We start from the raw sequence: 22,216 nt of genomic DNA, 5'->3' as shown, positions 1-22,216 counted from the left end.
AACTGAGGCAGAAAAAGGGATAAGTGACCTGGAAGACAGAATGGTGGAAATCACTAGCACAGAACAGAATAAAGAAAAAAGAATGAAAAGAAATGAAGACACCCTAAGAGACCTCTGGGACAACATTAAACGAACATTTGCATCATAGGGGTCCCAGAAGGAGAAGACAGAAAGGACCTGATAAAATATTTGAAGAGATTATACTCGAAAACTTCCCTAACAAGGGAAAGTAAATAGCCACCCAAGTCAAGGAAGGGCAGAGTCCCAGCCACGATAAGCCCAAGGAGAAACATGCTGAGACACATAGTAATAAAACTGACAAGAATTAAAGACAAAGTAAAATTATTAAAAGCAAAAAGGGAACAACAACAAACAACATACAAGGGAACTCCCATAAGTTAACAGCTGATTTCTCAGCAAAAACTCTACAGGCCAGAAGGGAGTTGCACGATATACTTAAAGTGATGAAAGGGAAGAATCTACAACCAAGATTACTCTACCCAGCAAGGATCTCATTCAGATTCAATGGATAAGTCAAAAGCTTTACAGACAAGCAAAACTAAGAGATTTCAGCACCACCAAACTAACTCTACAACAAATGCTAAAGGAACTTCTCTGAATGGGAAACACAAGAGAACAAAAGGACCTACAAAAACAAACCCCAAACAATTAAGAAAATGGCAATAGGAACATACATATCGATAATTACTTAAATGTGAATGGACTAAATGCTCCAACCAAAAGACACAGGCTCACTGAATGGATAGAAAAACAAGACCCATACATATGCTGTCTACAAGAGACCCACTTCAGACCTATGGACACATACAGACTGAAAGTGAGGGGATGGAAAAAGATATTCCATGCAAACAGAAAGCAAAAGTAAGCTGGAGTAGCAATACTCATTATCAGATAAAATAGACGTTAAAATAAAGAATGTTACAAGAGACAAGGAAGAATACTCCATAATGATCGAGGGATTAATCCATAAAGAAGATACAATAATTATAAATATATATGCACCCAACATAGGAGCAGCTCAATACATAAGGCAACTGCTAACAGCTATAAAAGAGGAAATCAACAGTAACACAATAATAGTGGGGGACTTTAACACCTCACTTACACCAATGGACAGATCATCCAGATAGAAAAATAATAAGGAAACACAAATTTTAAATGACACAATAGACCAGATAGATTTAATTGATATTTATAAGACATTCCATCCGAAAACAGCAGATTACAATTTCTTCTCAAGTGCACATGGAACAGTCTCCAGGATAGATCACATCTTGGGTCACAAATCAAGCCTTGGTAAATTTAAGAAAATTGAAACCATATCAAGTATCTTTTCTGACCACAACGCTATGAGATTAGAAGTATATTACAGGGAAAAGAAAATGTGAAAAACATAAACACATACAGGTTAAACAATATGTTACTAAATAACTAAGAGATCACTGAAGAAATCAAAGAGGAAATCAAAAACTACCTAGAAACAAATGACAATGAAAACATGATGATCCAAATCCTATGGGATGCAGCAAAAGCAGTTCTAAGAGGGAAGTTTACAGCAATACAATCCTACCACAAGAAACAAGAAAAATCTCAAATAAGCAATCTAAACTTACACCTAAAGGAGCTAGAGAAAGAAGAACAAACAAAATGCAAAGTTAGTAGAAGGAAAGAAATCATAAAGATCAGAGCAGAAGTAAATGAAATAGAAACAAAGAAAACAATAGCAAAGATCAATAAAATTAAAGGCTGCTTCTTTGAGAAGATAAACAAAATTGATAAACCTTTAGCCAGACTCATCAAGAAAAAGAGGCAGAGGACTCAAAGCAATAAAATTAGGAATGAAAAAGGAGAAGTTACAATGGACACTCTAGAAAAAAGCATCATAACAGACTACTACAAGCTACTCTATGCCAATAAAATGGACAACCTGTAAGAAATGGAGAAATTCTTAAAAAGGTACAACATTCCAAGACTGAACCAGGAAGAAATAGAAAATATGAACAGACCAATCACAAGTAATGAAATTGAAACTGTGATTAAAAATCTTCCAAAAAAACAAAAGTCCAGGACCAGATGGCTTCACAGGTGAATTCTATCAAACATTTAGAGAAGAGCTAACACCCATCCTTCTCAAACTTTTCCAAAAAATTGCTGAGGAAGGAACACTCCCAAACTCATTCGATGAGACCACCAGACACCAAAACAAGACAAAGATACTACAAAAAAGGAAAATTACAGAACACTATCACTGGTGAATATAGATGCAAAAATCCTCAACAAAATACTAGCAAACAGAATCTAACAAACATTAAAAGGATCATACACCATGATCAAGTGGGATTTATCCAAGGGATGCAAGGATTCTTCAGTATACACAAATCAATCAATGTGATAAACCATATTAACAAACTGAAGAATAAATCCATATGATCATCTCAATAGATGCAGAAAAGACTTTTGACAAAATTCAACAGCCATTTATGATGAAAACTCTCCGGAAAGTGGGCATAGAGGGAACCTACATAAAATAATAAAGTCCATATATGACAAACCCACAGCAAACATCATTCTCAATGGTGAAAAACTGAAAGCATTCCTCTAAGATCAGGAACAAGACAAGGATGTCCACTCTCACCACTATTACTCAACATAGTTTTGGAAGTCCTAGCCACAGAAATCAGAGAAGAAAAAGAAATAAAAGGAATCCAAATTGGAAAAGAAGAGGTAAAATTGTCACTCTTTGCAGATGACATGATACTATACACAGAGAATCCTAAAGATGCTACCAGAAAACTACTAGAACTAATCAATGAATTTGGTAAAGTAAAAGGATACAAAATTAATGCACAGAACTCTCCTGTATTCCTATACACTAATGATGAAAAATTTGAAAGAGAAATTAAGGAAACACTCCCATTTACCACTGCAACAAAAAGAATAAAATACCTAGGAATAAACCTACCTAAGGAAACAAAAGATCTGTATGCAGAAAACTATAAGACATTGATGAAAGAAATTAAAGATGATACAAACAGATGGAGAGATATACCATGTTCTTGGATTGGAAGAATCAACATTGTGAAAATGACTATACTACCCAAAGCAATCTACAGATTCAATCCAATCCCTATCAAACTACCAATGACATTTTTCACAGAACTAGAACAAAAAATTTTACAATTTTTATGGAAACACAAAAGAGCCCGAATAGCAAAAGCAATCTTGAGAAAGAAAAATGGAGCTGGAGGAATCAGGCTCCCAGATTCCAGACTATACTACAAAGCTACAGTAATGAAGACAGTATGATACTGGCAAAAAAACAGAAATATAGATCAATGGAGCAGGATAGAAAGCCCAGAGATTAACCCACACACATATGGTCACCTTATCTTTGATAAAGGAGGCAAGCATATACAATAGAGAAAAGACAGCCTCTTCAATATGCGGTGCTGGAAAACTGGACAGCTACATGTAAAAGAGTGAAATTAGAACACTCCCTAATACCATACACAAAAATAAACTCAAAGTGGATTAAACACCTAAGTGTAAGGCCAGACACTATAAAACTCTTACAGGAGAACATAGGAAGAACACTCTTTGACATAAATCACAGCAAGATCTTTTTTGACCCACCTCCTAGAGAAATGGAGATAAAAACAAAAATTAAAAAATGGGACCTTATGAAACTTAAAAGCTTTTGTACAGCAAAGGAAACTATAAACAAGACGAAAAGACAACCTTCAGAATGGGAGAAAATATTTGCAAATGAATCAATGGACAAAGGATTAATCTCCAATATATATGAACAGCTCATGTAGCTTAATATTAAAAAAAACAAACAACCCAATCAAAAAATGGGCAGAAGAACTAAATGGACATTTCTCCAATGAAGACATACAAATGGCCAAGAGGCACATTAAATACAAGTCAATACTACAATGAGGCTTCACCTCACACCAGTTAGAACTGGCATGATTAGAAAATCTAAAACAACAAATGCTGGAGAGGACAAAAGGGAACCCTCTTTCACTGTTGGTGGGAATGTAAATTGATACAGCCACTATGGAGAACAGTATGGAGGTTCCTTAAAAAACTAAAAATAGAACTACCATACGACCTAGCAATCCCACTGATGGTCATATACCCAGAAAAAAACATGATTCAAAAAGACACATTCACCCCAATGTTCATTCCAGCACTATTTCAATAGTCAGGTCATGGAAGCTACCTAAATGCTCATCGACAGACGAATGGATAAAGATGTGGTACACATATACAATGGAATATTACTTAGCCATAAAAAGGAATGAAATTGGGTCATTTGTAGAGATGTGCATGGACCTAGAGACTGTCATAAAAAGTGAAGTCAGAGAGAGAAAAAGAAATTTCCAAATATCGTATATTAATGCATACATGTGGAATCTAGAAAAATGGTACAGATGAACCAGTTTGCAAGGCAGAAATAGAGACACAGATGTAGAGAACAAATGTATGGACAGCAAGAGGGGGAAAGCCAGGGTGGGGGGGTTGTAGTGGGATGAATTTGAAGATTGGGATTGACATATATACACTAATATGTATAAAATAGAGAACTAATAAAAAAAATTTGGAAAGCACTTGTAAGGCAGTTTATATCTCAGAGGAAATTTCTCTATTCCAGGAAGATTTCTTTCAAGTAGCTAATAAAAGGTTGACACATCAGCAGAAAAATGGTCAAACTCATGAATGGAAAAGGAAATACAAATTACTAGACAGGAAAAGATGATCAACTATACTTGTTGCTAGAAAAGGAAAATCCAATCCCAAGATAATTTCACCCAGGAGATTGATAACAATTAAGCATATTGATAATACCTGGTATTGGCAAGATATGGAGAAGCAGACAGATTCAAAACCATTAACAGAAATCTTCAATGATACAACCTTACTGGAAATTACTATCAATACTGGATTTACATTTCTTAGCCCACTGCTTTTTTCTCTTCGCAATCACTACTGTCTTCATTTTTTGTGACCTTGATAACTATGTAGATGACCTAGTTAGTGTCTTGGTTCTCAGCTCTGAGCTCCACTCTCCCTTGGGTTTGTCCTCCCTCCCACAACAACCATCCCTTTCTATGGTCTGACCTTAGATCATGTCGGTACCAACAAGGGCACTCACTCTAAATCTCAATTTTAAGCATTCTGCTCTTTGAAGGGCATTGTGTTCTTTGACTACTACCTTACCTCACTCCCTCTTATATCCACTGAGACCCACATTTTCTCTCTAAATGACCACATTCATAACTTTACTTTCTCTTTAACTACCTGAGAGTCTACGGTCCATGACTGTAATCTCTTTTTTTATATATACCCTCAAATACTTGGCCTCTCTCTTTGTCATACTCTCCTGGCCATGGACAAACCTGTGTAAATCCAATTCCTTATCTCTTCTGTGCCTGTATCCTAGTGTCTCAACAGGACTGGAAAAAACATCACCATGCTGGCTGTTGTTATCTAAAATAATGGCCACAAATATCAAAAGGGCCCTCCATATGGACAGCTGTCTCCACAGTTCACTAAGCACTTGGTCCCTATGCTCTGAGAGTATTATTTTATATTCCTGTTCTTCTCTTTCCACAAACATCCAAGAACCCTTGTCTTCCCTTCACTCTTAGCGGATCACTGACATCCCACTACCACATTTACCATTCTGCCTCCTAAAGCCATGTACTTTTCCTCTCCTCTTGCTACTATGACTTAACTACCTCTACTACTACCTAAAGCTAATCAGTCCAGTTGTGTACTGAATAATAGCCAACTTCTCCTTCTCAAAGACTTGGCTGTTGCAATCATGTACTATCTCTTCTGCATCATAAATTTTTCCTCTGTGCAACTGAATCATTCCCATAACCACAAAAACATATGACATATTTCTATTATAAAATGGATTTTTAACACTAAAATGAAGACCAAAGGGATCAAAGAATTAACATACATACAGAAATCAAATTAGAAACTAACAACATATTTTGCTGGATAACATTGAAACTAAACGAAACCATAAAGATAGATCATATGATATAAAAAAACCCTTATAACAAAAATAATGCAATTTAAATGGAAACCATCCTGAAAAAAATATATGCAGCAATAGTTTTAAAAATTAAAATCTATGTTGTATAAAGAAGCCATAGAGATTAAAAATTAAAATAGTATTCATTGAATTAAAGACCAATATTTAAAGGGCAGGGACATGAATAAAAAAAAATACAAGTAAAATTAGTCAACAAACATACGAAAAAATGTTCAATTCCTTAGTTATGAAAGAAATTCAAAGTATAAACACATAACGAGGTACCACTTTATTAAAGCAAACTTAAAGTCTTTCCAATATTCTATTCTGTTGAAGGTGGGCTGAAACAAGTGTAGCCATCCCCTGGTGACAGTGCACACTGTTGAAAACCTCAGTACATGATTTGGTAACACATTTCAAGAAATATACACAGTATTAATCATAGTGTTGATATTCAATGATTCTACTGGAAGTTTGCCCCAAGGATGTAAACAAAATGAGGAAAAAGCATAATACAAGAACATTTTCATTGTAGCATTATTCATTGTAATTTAAAGAATGCTATTAACCTGATTATCCAAAAATAGAGGGTTGCTTAAAAAGCTGAGGTTTACGGATGTGGTGAAATATTATGTAACTACTGAAAAGATTCTGAAACTCTATCAATATGCCAAAATTCATAAAACATGAAAAAATACAGAAGTACATTTATGCTATTATTACAGTTATACAAAATTCTGTGTGCATATGTAGCAGTAGAAAATGGAGAAGAAGGATCATGGCTAACTTAAAAATCTATTTCTGTTATGATTATTGAACAATAAAACATAAGTTAAATCAATTCAAAATTATCAACAAAGGAAACATTTTTCTTGCATCGTGAAGCAGAGAATTATTGTTTCTATTTTATATTTTAATTCAACCTTTAGATTACCCAGTCTAATGAAAAATGGCAAAGGCACTGGCTTCTGACTGTTCCTTTTGGAACAATAATATATCTACACATAAATGGCACTCATGAAGAATTAAGTAGCTATTCAATGCAAAGACATTGGACATAATTAATGGATTAACATTAATTAATTAATGTTATTAATGGAATCTTACCAACATGTTTTATATTTAGAACAATTCCATGTAGAAGAGAGGGAGAGGGAGAGAGGGAGGATGAGAGAGGGAAGAAGAGACAGAGGGGGAGAGAGGGAGAGAGAATTTTAGACAGACCTTATGCAGCAGGAGAGAGGCAATTTAAGAAGCTTGGCATCTAGGAAGGAATCCATAGGGAAAATGATCTTGTCTTGTACTAGTGAAGTTGTGAGTGGGTTTGAGAAGAAGGGAGAAAAGAGGAGGACACTTAAAAGTGAGAACTGTTGGAGCTTTGACCCTGCAGAGGAGGAATAAGTAAGAGTGGAGCACTTAGTCTGATCTGAGGATGTGAGTGGGGTTCCTGGGCTCAGAGTGAGGCTGTCAAGTACAGTAGAGGAAGAACAGCTTTGGAAAAAGGATGAATTCTTGATTTGACTTTGGGATTCTAGAGATATTTCTCCACCACCAACCCTCTAGAGAGGCTAATTGTAAGTCACAGATACATAGATCAAAGCAGTTCAAAAGACAGAGAAATTGTACCTAAATACAATTGTGGATCGTGGATCCATGTGGATCATGTGCCTTTAAGGCAAGGGTATATGCATTAAGATATATTCTACTTAGTATTTTAGAATGGAGGAGATTCTGAGTATATGAATCCAGGAATTCACTCAGAAAGAGGATGCCTCATGTTGACTAGCGTAGAGGGGTGAGCCATACTTAAATCTACATTTTAAAAATGTGCATGCTTATAATCGGTGAGCACAAAGCCTTGGAAAAAAGGGAACTGAAGGTTTAAAATACAACACTTTTGTAGACACAGCACATTCTACTAGAAGAAAAGCCAGCAGATGGGCATCTTTATATTGTGATCCCCTTTCCATCCATATTTTAGTAGAAGAATCAGGGCCATTAGGAGACACTCATAGGAAAATCAATTGAATTTGTAAGGATTTAATCACAAACTTTATGTAGCTTAGAACTTACTGTAGGATCATAGCTGCTGGTTCAGTAATTTGACCTGAAAATCTCACCTGGTCTGGGCCAAAAATGTGGCACTTTTTCTTCTTTTTGCTGAGAAAGCCTATAGGCTTTCCTTATGTGTAAACCCCATCATATACTTTGTTTAGGGACTAAGCTGATGATTGCTTGGGATCTATTTACCTTATTTCTACTTATAAACACACTCACCCCTGCTAACTAGACAAATTTCTGAGTTTTAGATAGTCAAAGAACCTAAGATAAAAGATGTAAGGACATAGGAGTAATTACTCTCATTGTATACCCAAATTGTAGCAATACTTAAATGTAGTCAAAAACCATTTTTAATTTCATGGGTTTCAAGTGATGATTTTAATCATTATCCTATAAATATATAATACAACCTATACTGGACAGGTTCTAGAGAAGGTGGTTTACACACCTCAGCTGTGTCCTAACGACCTGTGTGACCTTGAGCAATCATTTGATGTTCCTTGTTACCAGTGTTCTTATTTACAACTGGACAGAGTTGGACTAACTGACCTCCCTCTGGTAGGTCTTAAATTCCAACTTGCCTGATTCTCCTCATAAAAGATTCCCTATCACTCAACTTCCTCCATGGCCTGACTTCTGGGAAAATGGCCCAACTCTGAAGAAGTAACATATGGGAGCCCGGAAAATAAACAAAGTGAACAATCAAATCAATCATAAATGAGACTCAGATTTTTATGATAAAAATACCAAATGTTTCAGTATTAAAACTTTTATAAATTTTGGAGCATCTCTTGACTGAGTTTCTTTGCAGCTTATGTAATAGATGCAGCAACAACATTTAGCTGCTGTTGAATATGTATGTCAAGCTTGCCAGCTGGAAATTATTTCGTGACTAAAATATCACACATAGAATCAAAGAGCTAAAGATGGACATGCATTTCCTCTTTTGGAACCTTCTGGGGACTTGCCAACATAGAAAATAGTTGAGGCTCAGTGGTAACTATTGAGAGCAGTTATCCAAAAAGAAACTCATTTTACCATGGGGAAGAAGCATGTTTGTTACCATACACACCAAACTGGTGAACACATCCACACATAAGCCAAATACTCTCACTGCAGGCAGCCAATAGAGAAATGTAAATTCTAAATTTCACAAGCTATAGACTTATAGGGTTAGTAATGATATTTAAAATCAGTAGTTGAAAAGATTTTGCAATACATTTACTGGTTTTAAAATTTTTCATTATAACAGGTCTTTCCAACTGGTTAGCTCCTGCCTGTTCTTGAGATGTCAGCTGTAAAATAACTTCCTTAGGGAATACTTTTCTGAATTGCTTGACAAAATAAGATGTCCCTCTCAGCTGTTCTAATAGCACAATATACTTATCTTTTATAGCAGATATCACAGTTACTTTTATCTAAATAAGCATGAATATTTGATCAATACCTGTCTTCTTGACAAGACTCATGCTCCATAAGGGCAGAGATTCTCTCTTTTTGGTCCCAAGTACCTACCAGAGAGCCTGACACAGAATAGACATTTAAATACTAGCTCACTAACAAGGATGTATTGTACAACACAAGGAATATAGCCAGTATTATGTAGTAACTATTAATGGAATATAACCTTTAAAATTTGTGAATCACTATGTTGTATACCTGTAACTTGTATAATACTGTACATCAACTATACTTCAATTAAAAAATAAATTAATATTAGCTTATTTAGTGGTCAAATAAATGAGCAACTTTTTTGTGGATGTAAGGAATGCATTTAAATAAAAATTATAGGTCAATTCACATCTTAAGAATATTTTTGCAGTAGGCTTCTTTTAATGATCTTACCAAATGACTATTTGGTACTTCCAGGGATTATAGATATGGAGTCCACATAATCTGGATTCTCTAAGACTGTTCCAGTTTCAAATATGTTGCTCCACTTTATATGGAAATACTCTCTTACCTGTCAGACTACGTGTTCTGTTATTTTGTTAAGAAGAAATTGTAAATGTAACTACAGGATATTCTGAATTCCAGAAAACGCTACTTTACTAGAGAAAGTAATTTGCATAATATAAAACCAACAGTCTTCAAAACTACTTTCTCAGCTGAAATCAATTCATATAATATAGATTGCAGTGCATATTTTAAATAGATCTATTTTACAGAATGTGGATATTACAAGAATGGTGAGACAAAAATTCATTTCATCAAACTTTGAAGTTTAAATAAAAGAGTTTAAATAAAACCAGATGGATGTATATTAGTGGCACATCCTGACAAAATATGATAATGCATACTTGACACTCTATTAGATATGCTAATATTCAGACATTATAGAAAGAGGAAGTAGTTCTAGGTAAATTCTGAGAACCCGTGTAAAGACAGAGGACAAATATTGGAAAAGTATTGTGATTCAGAGAAGTAAAATTGGTAGAGGTGGCCTTTCAATACAGTTATACAATATTCAAGGAGATCTGAAATTTTAGAATTTTAATTGTGTATTCTGGAAAATTTGCTCATGTTATAAAGCTGAATGGAATCAGCTTTATACATTACTTTTCTTGAATATATAATTTAACAAAACCACACAGTCACCAAAATAAATCCCCAAATCTGATACTCTCTTTGCAATAATTACTCCTCCTTGAGTAGTGGGTTAAGAAATCACTTTGTTTGCAAGGGCAATGAGAAGCAAAAAAATATTGCTGTTATTGCTTTGGGTGTTATCATCTCCTGTCCAGATTTTCTCTAAATAGAGTTTGCAGCATGCTTCATGTTACATGAAATTCCCCATGGAAAGACCTGGATCACTAAGTAGGCAAAATCTGTCCAAACCCACGCACCAACTGTTCTCTCAGCTACACTAGCTATTGAATATAGCTGACAAGTTCCAGAATCTCTCTGTGGAATAAGCGAATGAAAGACCTCCATTATCCTGCAGGCTCATTCTGCTTCTTGAAATTCCTGAGATAGTATTTAGTGTAGTTATCAATCTCACAGGCTCAGTCTTCCATGGAGTGCAAAGAAAATGTGATTTCAATTCCCATACAAACAGTTGTATTCGGTTAGTGAAAATTTAAGCAAGATAACCCCTTCAAAAGGAATGGCTTATGAAATATGACTTGACAAGTCATTTAACCTCTGTGTACCTCAATTTCTATTAGTGTTTAACACTGATTTACCTCATAGTATATTGACAAGTTTAATAGCCTAATGAGAAAGTAGCACATTTAAAAATGTTTAAACTTATAAATGAAAGGCAGAATTCAATATGAAAGGAGCATACAAAGACTAATAAATACAATTTTAAGATTTCTATATATTTTATCCCAACTCATCTAAAAACTTTGAAAGCTTATTCCAGTTGGGTTTGGCTACCAAGAACTAACCAAAATATTTAAGATAACATAATTTGAAGAGTTTAAAACTAAATGTAATAATTCTTTATCACTCTATATGGAATGAGAGTTGGTAAATCATAACTTTAAAGGGTAGAGTGCACATAGTTTATTTTTCCTTATTCACAAAAAAAGTGAATATAGAATCTGAGACTACTACTCATCAAATATTTCAACTCACTATTAAAGACTGTTTTATGGTTAAATTAAAGATATGCTTGAGTATGAAGCATGCTCTGAAAAATGAAATGATAGTCAATTATACATTTGTTCATAGGTTGATACTCTCAAATTGCCTTATTATTTTTGGTAATAAAGTATTTTGGTGACAAGTGTGCATTTCAGTATATCATATGCCTTCGTTTAACTGTAAAAGATAAAATACCATTAAAATTCAATTTTTACTATCTAAATAAAACCTCTTATATTTCATCCATAACTATATTACTCTTCAGTTTCTGACACTTACTTTTAAGTGACATGACATATTTCTCCTTAGGCAAATAGAAGCAGATTAAAGGAATAGCAAAATGGCAATGTTACAATTACACTGACTTCAAAGTTTCAATATCAATTTCCCATACAGATAAAGAATAAGAATTAGTAGATGAGGGCTTCCCTGGTGGCACAGTGGTTAGGAATCCGCCTACCAATGCAGGGGACATGGGTTCGAGCCCTGGTCCGGGAAGATCCCACATGCCGCGGAGCAACTAAGCCCGTGTACCACAACTACTGAGCCTGCGCTCTAGAGCCCACGAGCCACAGTTACTGAGCCCACATGCCACAACTACTGAAGCCCGAATGCCTAGAGCCTGTGCTCCACAACAAGAGAAGCCACCGCAGTGAGAAGCCTGCACGCTGCAACGAAGACCCAACGCAGCCAAAAATAAATAAATAAATAAAATAAATTTAAAAAAGAATTAGTAGATGATAAAATCAGAAATTAGTGAACGTGGGTAGAATTCAACTAAGGGAAAAACTAATTAAAATTACAAGTACATAAATATTCATAAATGATATTGGTACCTATTCAGAATGGCAATTACCTGTCTGCACATCTACATGAAAGAATTTGACAAAGAAAAATGATGCAGGTATCGCTAGTTATAGTTAATATATTAAGCCTACATGTAACTTTATGTTTCCATATTTACTTACATGAAACCATATTTTATGGTTCATGAGAAATAACTGTTATAATTTGAGAAAAATAATGGACAATGTGTTAAAGTTAAAAACCTTTGCATTTTTTAAAAGGTAAAAAGATGGCCCACATGGGAAGTTCATAAAAGAATAATCCTTTAACATGTTAGCCTTGAGGTGTCTCTAATTTTCTTTTCAGCCTAAAAAATAAAAACATCTATATGACATTCCTGCTTATAAATCACTTTTTTTTTATAAATCACTTTTTAAAAGAGCATTATTGAGATACAATTTACATAGCACAAAGTTCATCTGTTTAATGTATACAATTCAAAGAGGGTGGGCAGACAGGGTGGGTACCCCTGCTAAGGGTTGCAAGCTTTCTTTTTGCAATGATGAAATGTTCTAAATTTAGATTATGATGATGGTTGCACAACCTTGTAAATATATCAAAGCACTTTGAGCACTATCTCACTTCATGCTTACAAAAGACTTTAAGAGCCAAGACTCCAGGGAAGGATGGCATTCATATGCAAGAAACTTTAAGAAATTATACAAGACTTGGGAAACATGGGACACAGCAAAAGAAAGGAGGCATAGGAGGGAACAACTGGTAACAGCAAGGCAGCAACCCACCAGGACTTGATTAACGACCCTTTTATAGTTGCTGGTACTGCAGCCGACAAAACAGAAAGGCCCTGCTTTTATGGAGCTTATATTCTATAGGGGAAATGGACACATAAGCATGCCTGTGGGTGATAGATTGGGGGTGGGTCGATTTTCCTATTTTACACGGTGGCAAGGCTTTCCTTCCTAGAGACCTGAAGTGGATACTGCAAGCAGAGGGGATAGCACATGCAGAGAACCTGAGGGCGAGATGTGTTTGATCTGATTAGGGAAGGGCACAGAGGTCAGAGTGGCTTACTCAAAGTGAAGGGCTGAGAGTGCTGAGTTCAGAGAAAGCCACCAGCTACTGTGTAGGGCCTTGTAGTCCAGGGTAGGGACTCTGGATTTCATTCTTTAGATGAAATGTGATGAGTGTTATGAGCAAAAGAGTGACATGATTTGATTTTTGTCGGTTCAAAGCAAAGAAACAATAAAGAGATGTTTTCAGAATTGGAGAAATATCTGAGTAAAGATGTTCTAAGGACCCATTGAGTACCAGGCAGAATTAACAATGGAAAAAACTCTTCCACATATTTTCAACATTAGAAATTTCAAGTTAAAAATATCTATTAGCACCCAGGCTGAAGCAAAACAGAACAGATTGTGTGCAAAGGAAAAAAAATGTCATTCTGGTCTTATATTCCTTTGTTATAACCCTGAACACCACAAGGCAATAGAGAAATGTTTACAGAGTTCTGAAAGAAAACAAGTATGACCCAACAATTACATACTTAACCACTTAGTCATTCAAGTACAACAGAGAGATATTTTCAGACATGCAGGGGCTTAGAATATAAAGCCATGTATACTTTCTAGTAAGATTTACAAATATATGCTAGAAAAAAAACCAAATCAAGATCGGGGATGACATTGTTTTAAAAAAAATTCAAGATCAAAGCAAAAGTAGGATAAAATGCAATACCATATTTTCACATAAAAATATTTTGGTTAATTATAATGTAAAACCTTAAAGGTATAAAAATATTTGTGTGTCAAATTCGAGAAAAACATTTATTCATTCATTCTTTTTTGTGCTTCTCTGTAACTTTCAAATTCCACATATTGCTTTTTTCAATCATAAAAATATTACAAAATTTTAATAAAGAAACCAGCCTGTCATATCCTCTGCTGTCTAATAAAATGTTATGTTCCATATTTTCTATATACTCTAAGAGGTGAAAAAATAGAGTTTTTAGATCATAAAATACATAGGTCTTTAATTTAGATCTAACTAGTTCAATAGTTTTCAACTCATGTTTCAGCACTGAGTACTCCATTCAATGTTAATATTCATCGGGCACTTATTCACAGGTGCCAGGCAATCTTCTAACCATCTTGTTTGTAGCATCTCATTTAATCCTCACAATAATATAATTTATCAGACAATGAAATTGAGGCACAGAGTTGATACAAAAATTGCTGGATGTCACATGTATGGTAAGCAGTGGAGATGGATTTTGTACTCATCCTGTGTGATTAAAGCCAGTGTTCTTTGTTACTTAGCACTCTGTGGAAGATATCCTCTGAAATAACACCAACTGATCCCCACCTTCAGGTATTCACACCCTTGAGTAATCCCCTCCTCTTGAGGGTACATTGGACCTAACGAATGACTTCTAATGCATAGAATACAACAGAAATTAGGAGATAACACTTTTGTGGCTGGGTTATAAGAGACTGTGAATGCCACTTGCTATAGACTCACTCACTATTGCTTTTTTGGCTTGAACACTTTGATTAAATAAGATGTCACGTTAGAGAGGTCCCCCTGGCAAGCAACTGCAAGGGAAGAAGTGAGGCCATCAATCTAACAGCTTTTGAAAAACTGAATTATGCCAACAACCACATTAGAGAGCTTGGAAGAAGATGCTTCATCAGTCGAGCCTTCAGATGAGACCACAGTTTTGAATGACACCTTGATTTCAGCCTTGTAAAAGACCCTAAAATAGAGGTCACAGTTGAACCATGCCCAGACTACTGACCGTGGTAGGCAAAATAATGCACCCCTCAAAATGTTCAGTTGGAATTAAGTTTGCTAATAAGATGACCTTAAGATAGGCAAACGATCTTGGATTTCTAGATAGGCTCAACATAATCACTAGGGTACTTAAAGGTAAAAGAGGGAGGCAGAGGGGTCAGTGTCAGAGTGATGCAATATAAGACAGACTTGAATAAATATTGCTGAAGATGGAAGGTGGCCACAAGCCAAGAAATGTGGGAAGCCTCTAGAAGCTATAAAAGTAAGGAAATGGCTCCTACCCTAGAGCCTCTGGAAAGAAAGGCAGCCCAGCCAACACTTTGATTTATCCCAGAAAGACTCACATCACACTTGACCTACAGAATTGCCTGAAATAATCATTGTTTGAAACACTAATTCTGGGAATATTTTGTTACACAGCAACAGATATCTAATAAACATACTCTGTCACACAGAAGAAGAATCAGCTGCTTTGTAGTCTTTCTGTCTGAACACCCCATGTGCCACCAAAATAGTCACTAAACTTTTGACCTAGAGTGTTCCATAGAGCACAATAGCTAGAGCAACTGAGCTAGACTAACTTCTCAGGAGATGGAGAAATTCCTCTGAACAGTAACACTATGAGGGACTACAAATATTGAGAAAAGAATAACCCAATTTTATAGGCCTTGTTTGTCTTTGGGTCTTTTAATGTGATCTCACATGCCACGTAGTACTTGCAAGATTTTCTTATGTTGGGTAAGAGATGATTTTTATTTTGGAGAAGTCAAATTTTTTAAAAAATTGAAGCATAGTTGATTTACAATATTATATTAGTTTCATGTGGACAACATAATGATTCAATATTCTTATACTACATTTAAAGTTATTATAAAATATTGGCTATATTCCCTGTGCTATACAATATATCTTTGTTGCTTATTTATTTTATATGGAGTAGTTTGTTAATCCCTTACCCTCACCTTGTCCCCCCTCCTCCTTCTCCCCAGTGGTAACCACTAGTTTGTTTTCTTTATCTGTGAGTCTGTTTCTGTTTTGTTATATTCATTCCTTTGTTCTATTTTTTAGATTCCACATATAAGTGCTAACATACAGTATTTGTCTTTCTCTGTCTGACTTATTTCAGTAAGTGTAATATCCTCCAGGTCCACCCATGTTGTTGCAAATGCTAGAATTTCATTCTTTTTAATGTTTGAGTAATATTTCATGCTGTATATATACCACATCTTCTTATCCATTCATCTGTAGATGGACACTTAGGTTGCTTCCATATCCTGGTTATTGTAAATAATGCTACTATGAACACTGGGATGCATGTGTTTTTTCAAATTACTGTTTTCATTTTCTTTGGATATATATCCAGTAGTGGAATTGCTGGATCATATGATAGTTCTATTTTTAGTTTTCTGAGAAACCTCCATTCTGTTTTCCATAGAGATACACCAATTTACATTCCCACAAACGATGTACTAGGGTTCCCTTTTCTCTACATCCTTGACAACATTTGTTATTTGTGTTCTTTTTGATTATAGCCACTTTGACAGGTGTGAGATGATATCTCATCATGGTTTTGATTTGCATTTCTCTGATAATTAGCAATGATGAACATCTTTCCATGTGCCTGTTGGCCATCTGTAGGTTTTCTTTGAAAAGTGTCTAGTCACATCTTCTGCCCATTTTTTAATTCAGTTGTTTATTTTTTGATATTAAGTTGTATGAGCTGTTTATATAGTTTGGATATTAACCCCTTGTTGGTCATATCATTTGCAGATATTTTCTCCCATTCCGTAGGTTGTCCCTTTGTTTTATGGTTTCCTTTGCTGTGCAAAACTTTTAATTAGGTCCCGTTTGTTTATTTTTGCTTTTGTTTCCTTTGCCTTAGGAAACAGATCCAAAATAAAGATTGCTACTATTTACGTCTAAGAGGGTTATGCCTATATTCTCTTCTAGGAGTTATAGAACTATATAAAACTGTAAAGTTCCAGGTCTTACATTTAGGTCGTTAATCCATGTTGAGTTTATCTTTGTATATAATGTGAGGAAATCAAACCTCTGGTTTGATGGTTTCTTTAGTGGCATGCTTGTGTTCCTTTCTCCTAGATTTTGTGTATTTAATGTAGGTTTATGATTTGTGATTACTATGGAGTTCATATATGTTGACCTATAACTATATCTACTTGTTTTAAACTAGTCACTTAAGTTCAAACACATTCTAAAAAATCTATATTTGTTTCCTCTCCCAAGTTTTGTGTTTTTGATGTCATAATTTACGTCTTCATGTTTATCTCTTAAGTGTTTATTGTAATTATAGTTAATTTTATGATTTTTTTTGTCTTTTCATCTTTGTACTAGCTTACTTAAGTGGTTAATCTACAGCCTTGACTATATATTTGCCTCTACTAGTGGGAATTTTCCTTTCCTATTTTTGCTTTTGTTGTTTAATTTTCTTTTCCACTTAGAGAAGAACCTTTAACATTTCTTCTAGGGTTGGCTTAATATTGATGAACTCTTTTACATTGTGCTTGTCTAAGACGTTCTTTATCCATCCTTCAATTCTGAATGATAATCTTACTGGGTAGAGTATCCTAGGTTGCAGGTTTTTCCTTTTTAGCACTTTAAAAATATCATGACACCCCCTTCTGGCTTGCAAAGTTTCTGCAGAAAAATCAGCAGATAATCTTACAGGGGTTCCCCTGTATGTGACTCTTTATTTTTCTCTTTCTCTTGCTGCCTTTAGAATTCTCTTTAACTTTTACATTTTAATTATATGTCTTGGTGTGGGTCTCTTTGGATTCACGTTGTTTGGGATTCTCTGTGCATCCTGTACCTAGATTACTTCTTCAGGCTTGGGAAGTTTTCTATCATAATTTCATCAAATACATTTTGGCTCTTCTTTCTCTCTTTTCCTTCTGGAATCCCTGTGATGTAAAAGTTATTACACTTGATGTTGTCTCAGAAGTCCCTTAAACTGTCCTATTTTTAATTTGTTTTCCTTTTGCTATTCTGACTGGGTGATTTCCATTATTCTATCTTCCAGATCACTTATACGTTCTTCTGTACCACCTAGTCTGCTCTTAATTCTTTCTAGTGTGTTTTTCATTTCAGTTATTGTATTCTTCAGCTCTGAATGGTTCCTTTTTTATATTTATTAGTTCTTTTTAAAAATTATCACCGTGTTCATCTATTCTTTTCCGTAGTTCAGTTAACATTATTACTATTGCTTTGAAACCCTTTATCTGGTAAATTATTTATCTCTGTTTTATTAGGTTTTTTCAGGGTTTGTTTTTGTTGTTGTTGTTATTGCTGTTGTTGTTCTTCATTTAAAACAGATTTCTCTGTCTTCCCATTTTTCCTTGACTTTCTCTGTCTCTATGAAATTAGGTTAAGCAATTATTTATCCCAGTCTTGAAAGAGTGTCCTTGTGTAGGAGTGTTCCTTTGCAGTCTGTGTGTGCCCAGTGGCTTTGGTGGGAGAACTAGACCTGAAATGAGTATGAGTCACATCTTCCCCCAGGATGTGCTAGCAGCTATCACCTTGGTGGGAGGTGGGGCTGGAGATGGAGGGGTTAGAGCTAGAGCCAGGTGTGAGTCAGGGCTTCTCCTATGCTCAGTGGCCAAAACTGCCTTATCAGGGGTACAGGCAGGTCCCAAGGCACAGGAACAGAAGCCCTGAGGTTTGGGTTCAAGCTGGTTCTGTTCCCTGTAAGTGTGCTCTCCTCCCTCCCAGCATCAGTACCTTTGCCCCAGAAGGGAGCAATGCTGGAGAGAGAGGGGGCAGAGTAGGTTCTTGGCATGGGTTGGGACCCATGCTTTGGCAGTCCCTGTAGACCAGAGTTCAAGACTGCTTCCAATCTGCCACCTGCATGAGTGCCTTCACCCTGTTCAGATGCAGTGCTGGGTCAGAGCCAGCTCTGTCCCCCATACATGCACACTCTCCTTGGCAACAACAGCCTTTGCCCTAGTGGGGAGCTGAGCTCTGGAGCAATGGGGGCTGGAAAGGTCCTCAGTGTGGTCAAGGGTGCACGCTGGGGCAGTTTCCGGAAACTGGCCAGGGTCCCAGGCAGTCTCAATCTTCTTCCTCCACCATGCTTCGGGAGCAAGCAAGTGTGTGCATGCTCTTCATGGGTGGACTCCAAGTTCCTCACAGCCCCCATCCCCCCAGCCCCCACTGCCAATCTCACTGATCTTCAAAACCAGCCAAGAGGACTCATCTTCCCAGTGTTAGACCTCACAGCTGGGGTGCCCAGTAAGTGGTTCAAACTGCTCACTCCCCAGGGAGGATCTCCAAGCCTGTGTAATCATCCCCCTTCTTTGTCCCTTCCTAAGGGTGCAGGTCCTGACCTGATCACTTTCTTTCCCTTCCAACCTGACTCCATGTGGATCTTTCTTTTCAGCGTTTGTTGTATAAGAGTCTTTCTGCCAGTCTCCAGTTTGTCTTCAGTGAGAACTGCTCCACATGTACGTGAATTTTTGATGTGTTCATGGGGGGGGGAGGTGAGCTCAGTGTCTTCCTACTCCTCCATCTTGATCTCCTCTGGGATGGTACCTCTTCAGCCTCATATGTGAGTGGTGATTCTCCTGTGCTTGTAGTTTTCCGGCTTGCATATGACTTACCACTGGTTGCTTCTCTTTGTCTCTGAAGAATCTTCACACATACCTCCACCCCATAACCTTGTGTCCAGCTTTCATTCATTTTGCTTTCTGCCTTTGTGTTTCTCTAAGCCCAAGAAGTGGTTCTTGGTCAGCATTTTGTGGAACCCTTCCATCTATACAGTGATTTATGAGGTATGACGCAATGAAGATTTTATTCATCATAATGATGCTACTAAAGTATATAGATAAGTTACTTCACTCTTTTTAAAAGAAGAAACTATTATTTTAGGTCTTGTATTATTATTATAATATTATAATAAATAGTATTTTATTTTAAAATATATTAAAATAATTTCACTCATACTCTCTTAATGCTAAAGTTGTTCCTACTGGGAGAGAAATGGCTGGAGTTTCCTGCAGCACATACCGTCTGTGTAGCTTGTCAGCCTCAGCTCTAGTTGGACCTATTTTGAAGTCAGGATTAGCATCTTGGAGCACTCCAATGACAAGTAGTGTACAGTGTACTAAAGTCTCTTGGGGAGTTGGAGAGGAGGGTTCCTAACACAGAGCACAGCACAGCGGACTCACCTTCTCCAGCAGACATCTCTGTTCTGTCTGCAAAGTGCCTCTCATGCTCCAACCTGCTCTCTCCAGCATCAGACTGTCACCAGGTATAATCTCTGTCTTTCTCTCTCACTAAGCTTCTAGAAATGCCCTCTTCTTGCCCCTTTTCAGCTCTTTTGCTATCTTAAATAGCCCATTGTTATGAGATTGATATAAGTCTGAGGTTACACCACCACAAGCCACTCACAGGTAGTTTCTTAATAGGGTGAAAACTATGTGCATCTTGTTTCTATTATGCTTTCAAGGTCTGCTCTAAAGCACAAAGCGACTTTAGACAGGGCCTTTTCCCTTCTTCTCAAGTTATAACCAGGCATCATACATAGTCTATAACTGGCAATCATCCCAAGAGAACCAACAGGAGGTCATTTGTTCAGAGCTTTCCCTGGAATGTCTCCAAATAAAAAAACATGGCAAAAGCATGGTTTCTGGGCTCCTTATCAGGAGAAAGTTTCTGGAAAGCTGGTTTATACCAATTGCCATCACCTTCCTGGGTTTTCATTGTTGCCAAAACATTTTCACTTGCTGGGTACTGTGAATCTCCAAACAAAGACAAAGTTTCTTGATCGAAATATTAACCCAGAAGCTACAGATATTTGTATTGTTTGATTCCATCTGTATATCTGCAGGCACTGTTGCACTTGTGATTGATTTGATTTGACTTAATGAGGAGAGTAAATTTAAAAGTTCCACAAGTAAAGTCAAGTAGTTTAGATAATGTTTATGTATTGCTAAATCATCTTGTCTTCTTTAATACCTACCAGGGGCTGCAAGGCAGCAATTAGGATCTTAAGGCCAAGATATTTAAATATTTATATTTCCCATTTAAATTGAGTTTTTCTAAACTAATTTTAACAATTACTTTCAATTTGTTATTACTAATTTTTTTTTAACTAAAACTGCTAATAGGGAAGAAAACTCTGAGGTTTTGTTAGTTTTTCTTTACTTTTCTTTTTATTTTCCCCCTATCTTTTCCCAGATGAGATGTGGCTAAAAGATAAATAGCAGGAAAACAACAGAGGGGAAAATGAAGAGTTAAATACATATTTTTTGTATAAGTGGTAATTTACTATGTTATGCTATTGACATATGCAAACCCATTTCTTTGTTTTCAGCAACTGCCAACTTTATTTTCTTAATTGCACTCTTACTACATTTTCCTCCTGGCAATTATGACCTACTACAGATTTCACATTTAAATGCTCCATTCAAATACCTTGCCCAAGGGATGTGATAATTGGCCAGGAATATCTTAATTAGTTTTAAGAGAAAAAATTGTTATATTTAAATATAACATTCTCATTATAGGTATTTAAAAATAAAGAGTCGGGTACACAAAAACAGGACCAAAATTGTGTGAAATTCCCAATTATTATTGGGGAAATTATGTCTATACTCTATTAGTATTTGAAAATTCATGAATATGGAAATAAGTCTGGATGTTCTTTTGTGGGAATTAAGTCTTACTGCTGTTTATTTTTAAATGATTCAAAAATTTTTATTTGATTACCTATCATGTTCTAGGAGTGAGGATTCAACTACAAATGGGATTGTAATATTTCTGACTCCATGAAGCTTGTTTTTAAGTTTAAGAGCAGTGTTTTTAAACTGCTGGCCCAACTCAACAATGGGTCATAAAATCAATTTAGAGCACTATAACTAAAATTTAAAAATATAT

At 35.9% G+C, this 22,216-nt stretch overlaps 1 protein-coding gene across 1 annotated transcript in view; it reads right to left on the bottom strand.

Moving 5' to 3' along the window:
* Window positions 1-22,216, bottom strand: part of UNC13C (unc-13 homolog C) — a gene marked incomplete at its 3' end in the record, with an annotated part of 599,652 nt that overhangs the window by 150,460 nt on the left and 426,976 nt on the right. The gene's annotated exons all lie outside the window — the stretch shown is intronic.

The sequence above is a fragment of the Mesoplodon bidens genome (assembly GCF_964165515.1).
Source record: "Mesoplodon bidens genome assembly, chromosome: 3".
NCBI lineage: Eukaryota > Metazoa > Chordata > Mammalia > Artiodactyla > Ziphiidae > Mesoplodon > Mesoplodon bidens.
The sequence above is the reverse complement of the archived record's forward strand: the minus strand, read 5'-3'. Positions and strand labels throughout refer to the sequence as shown.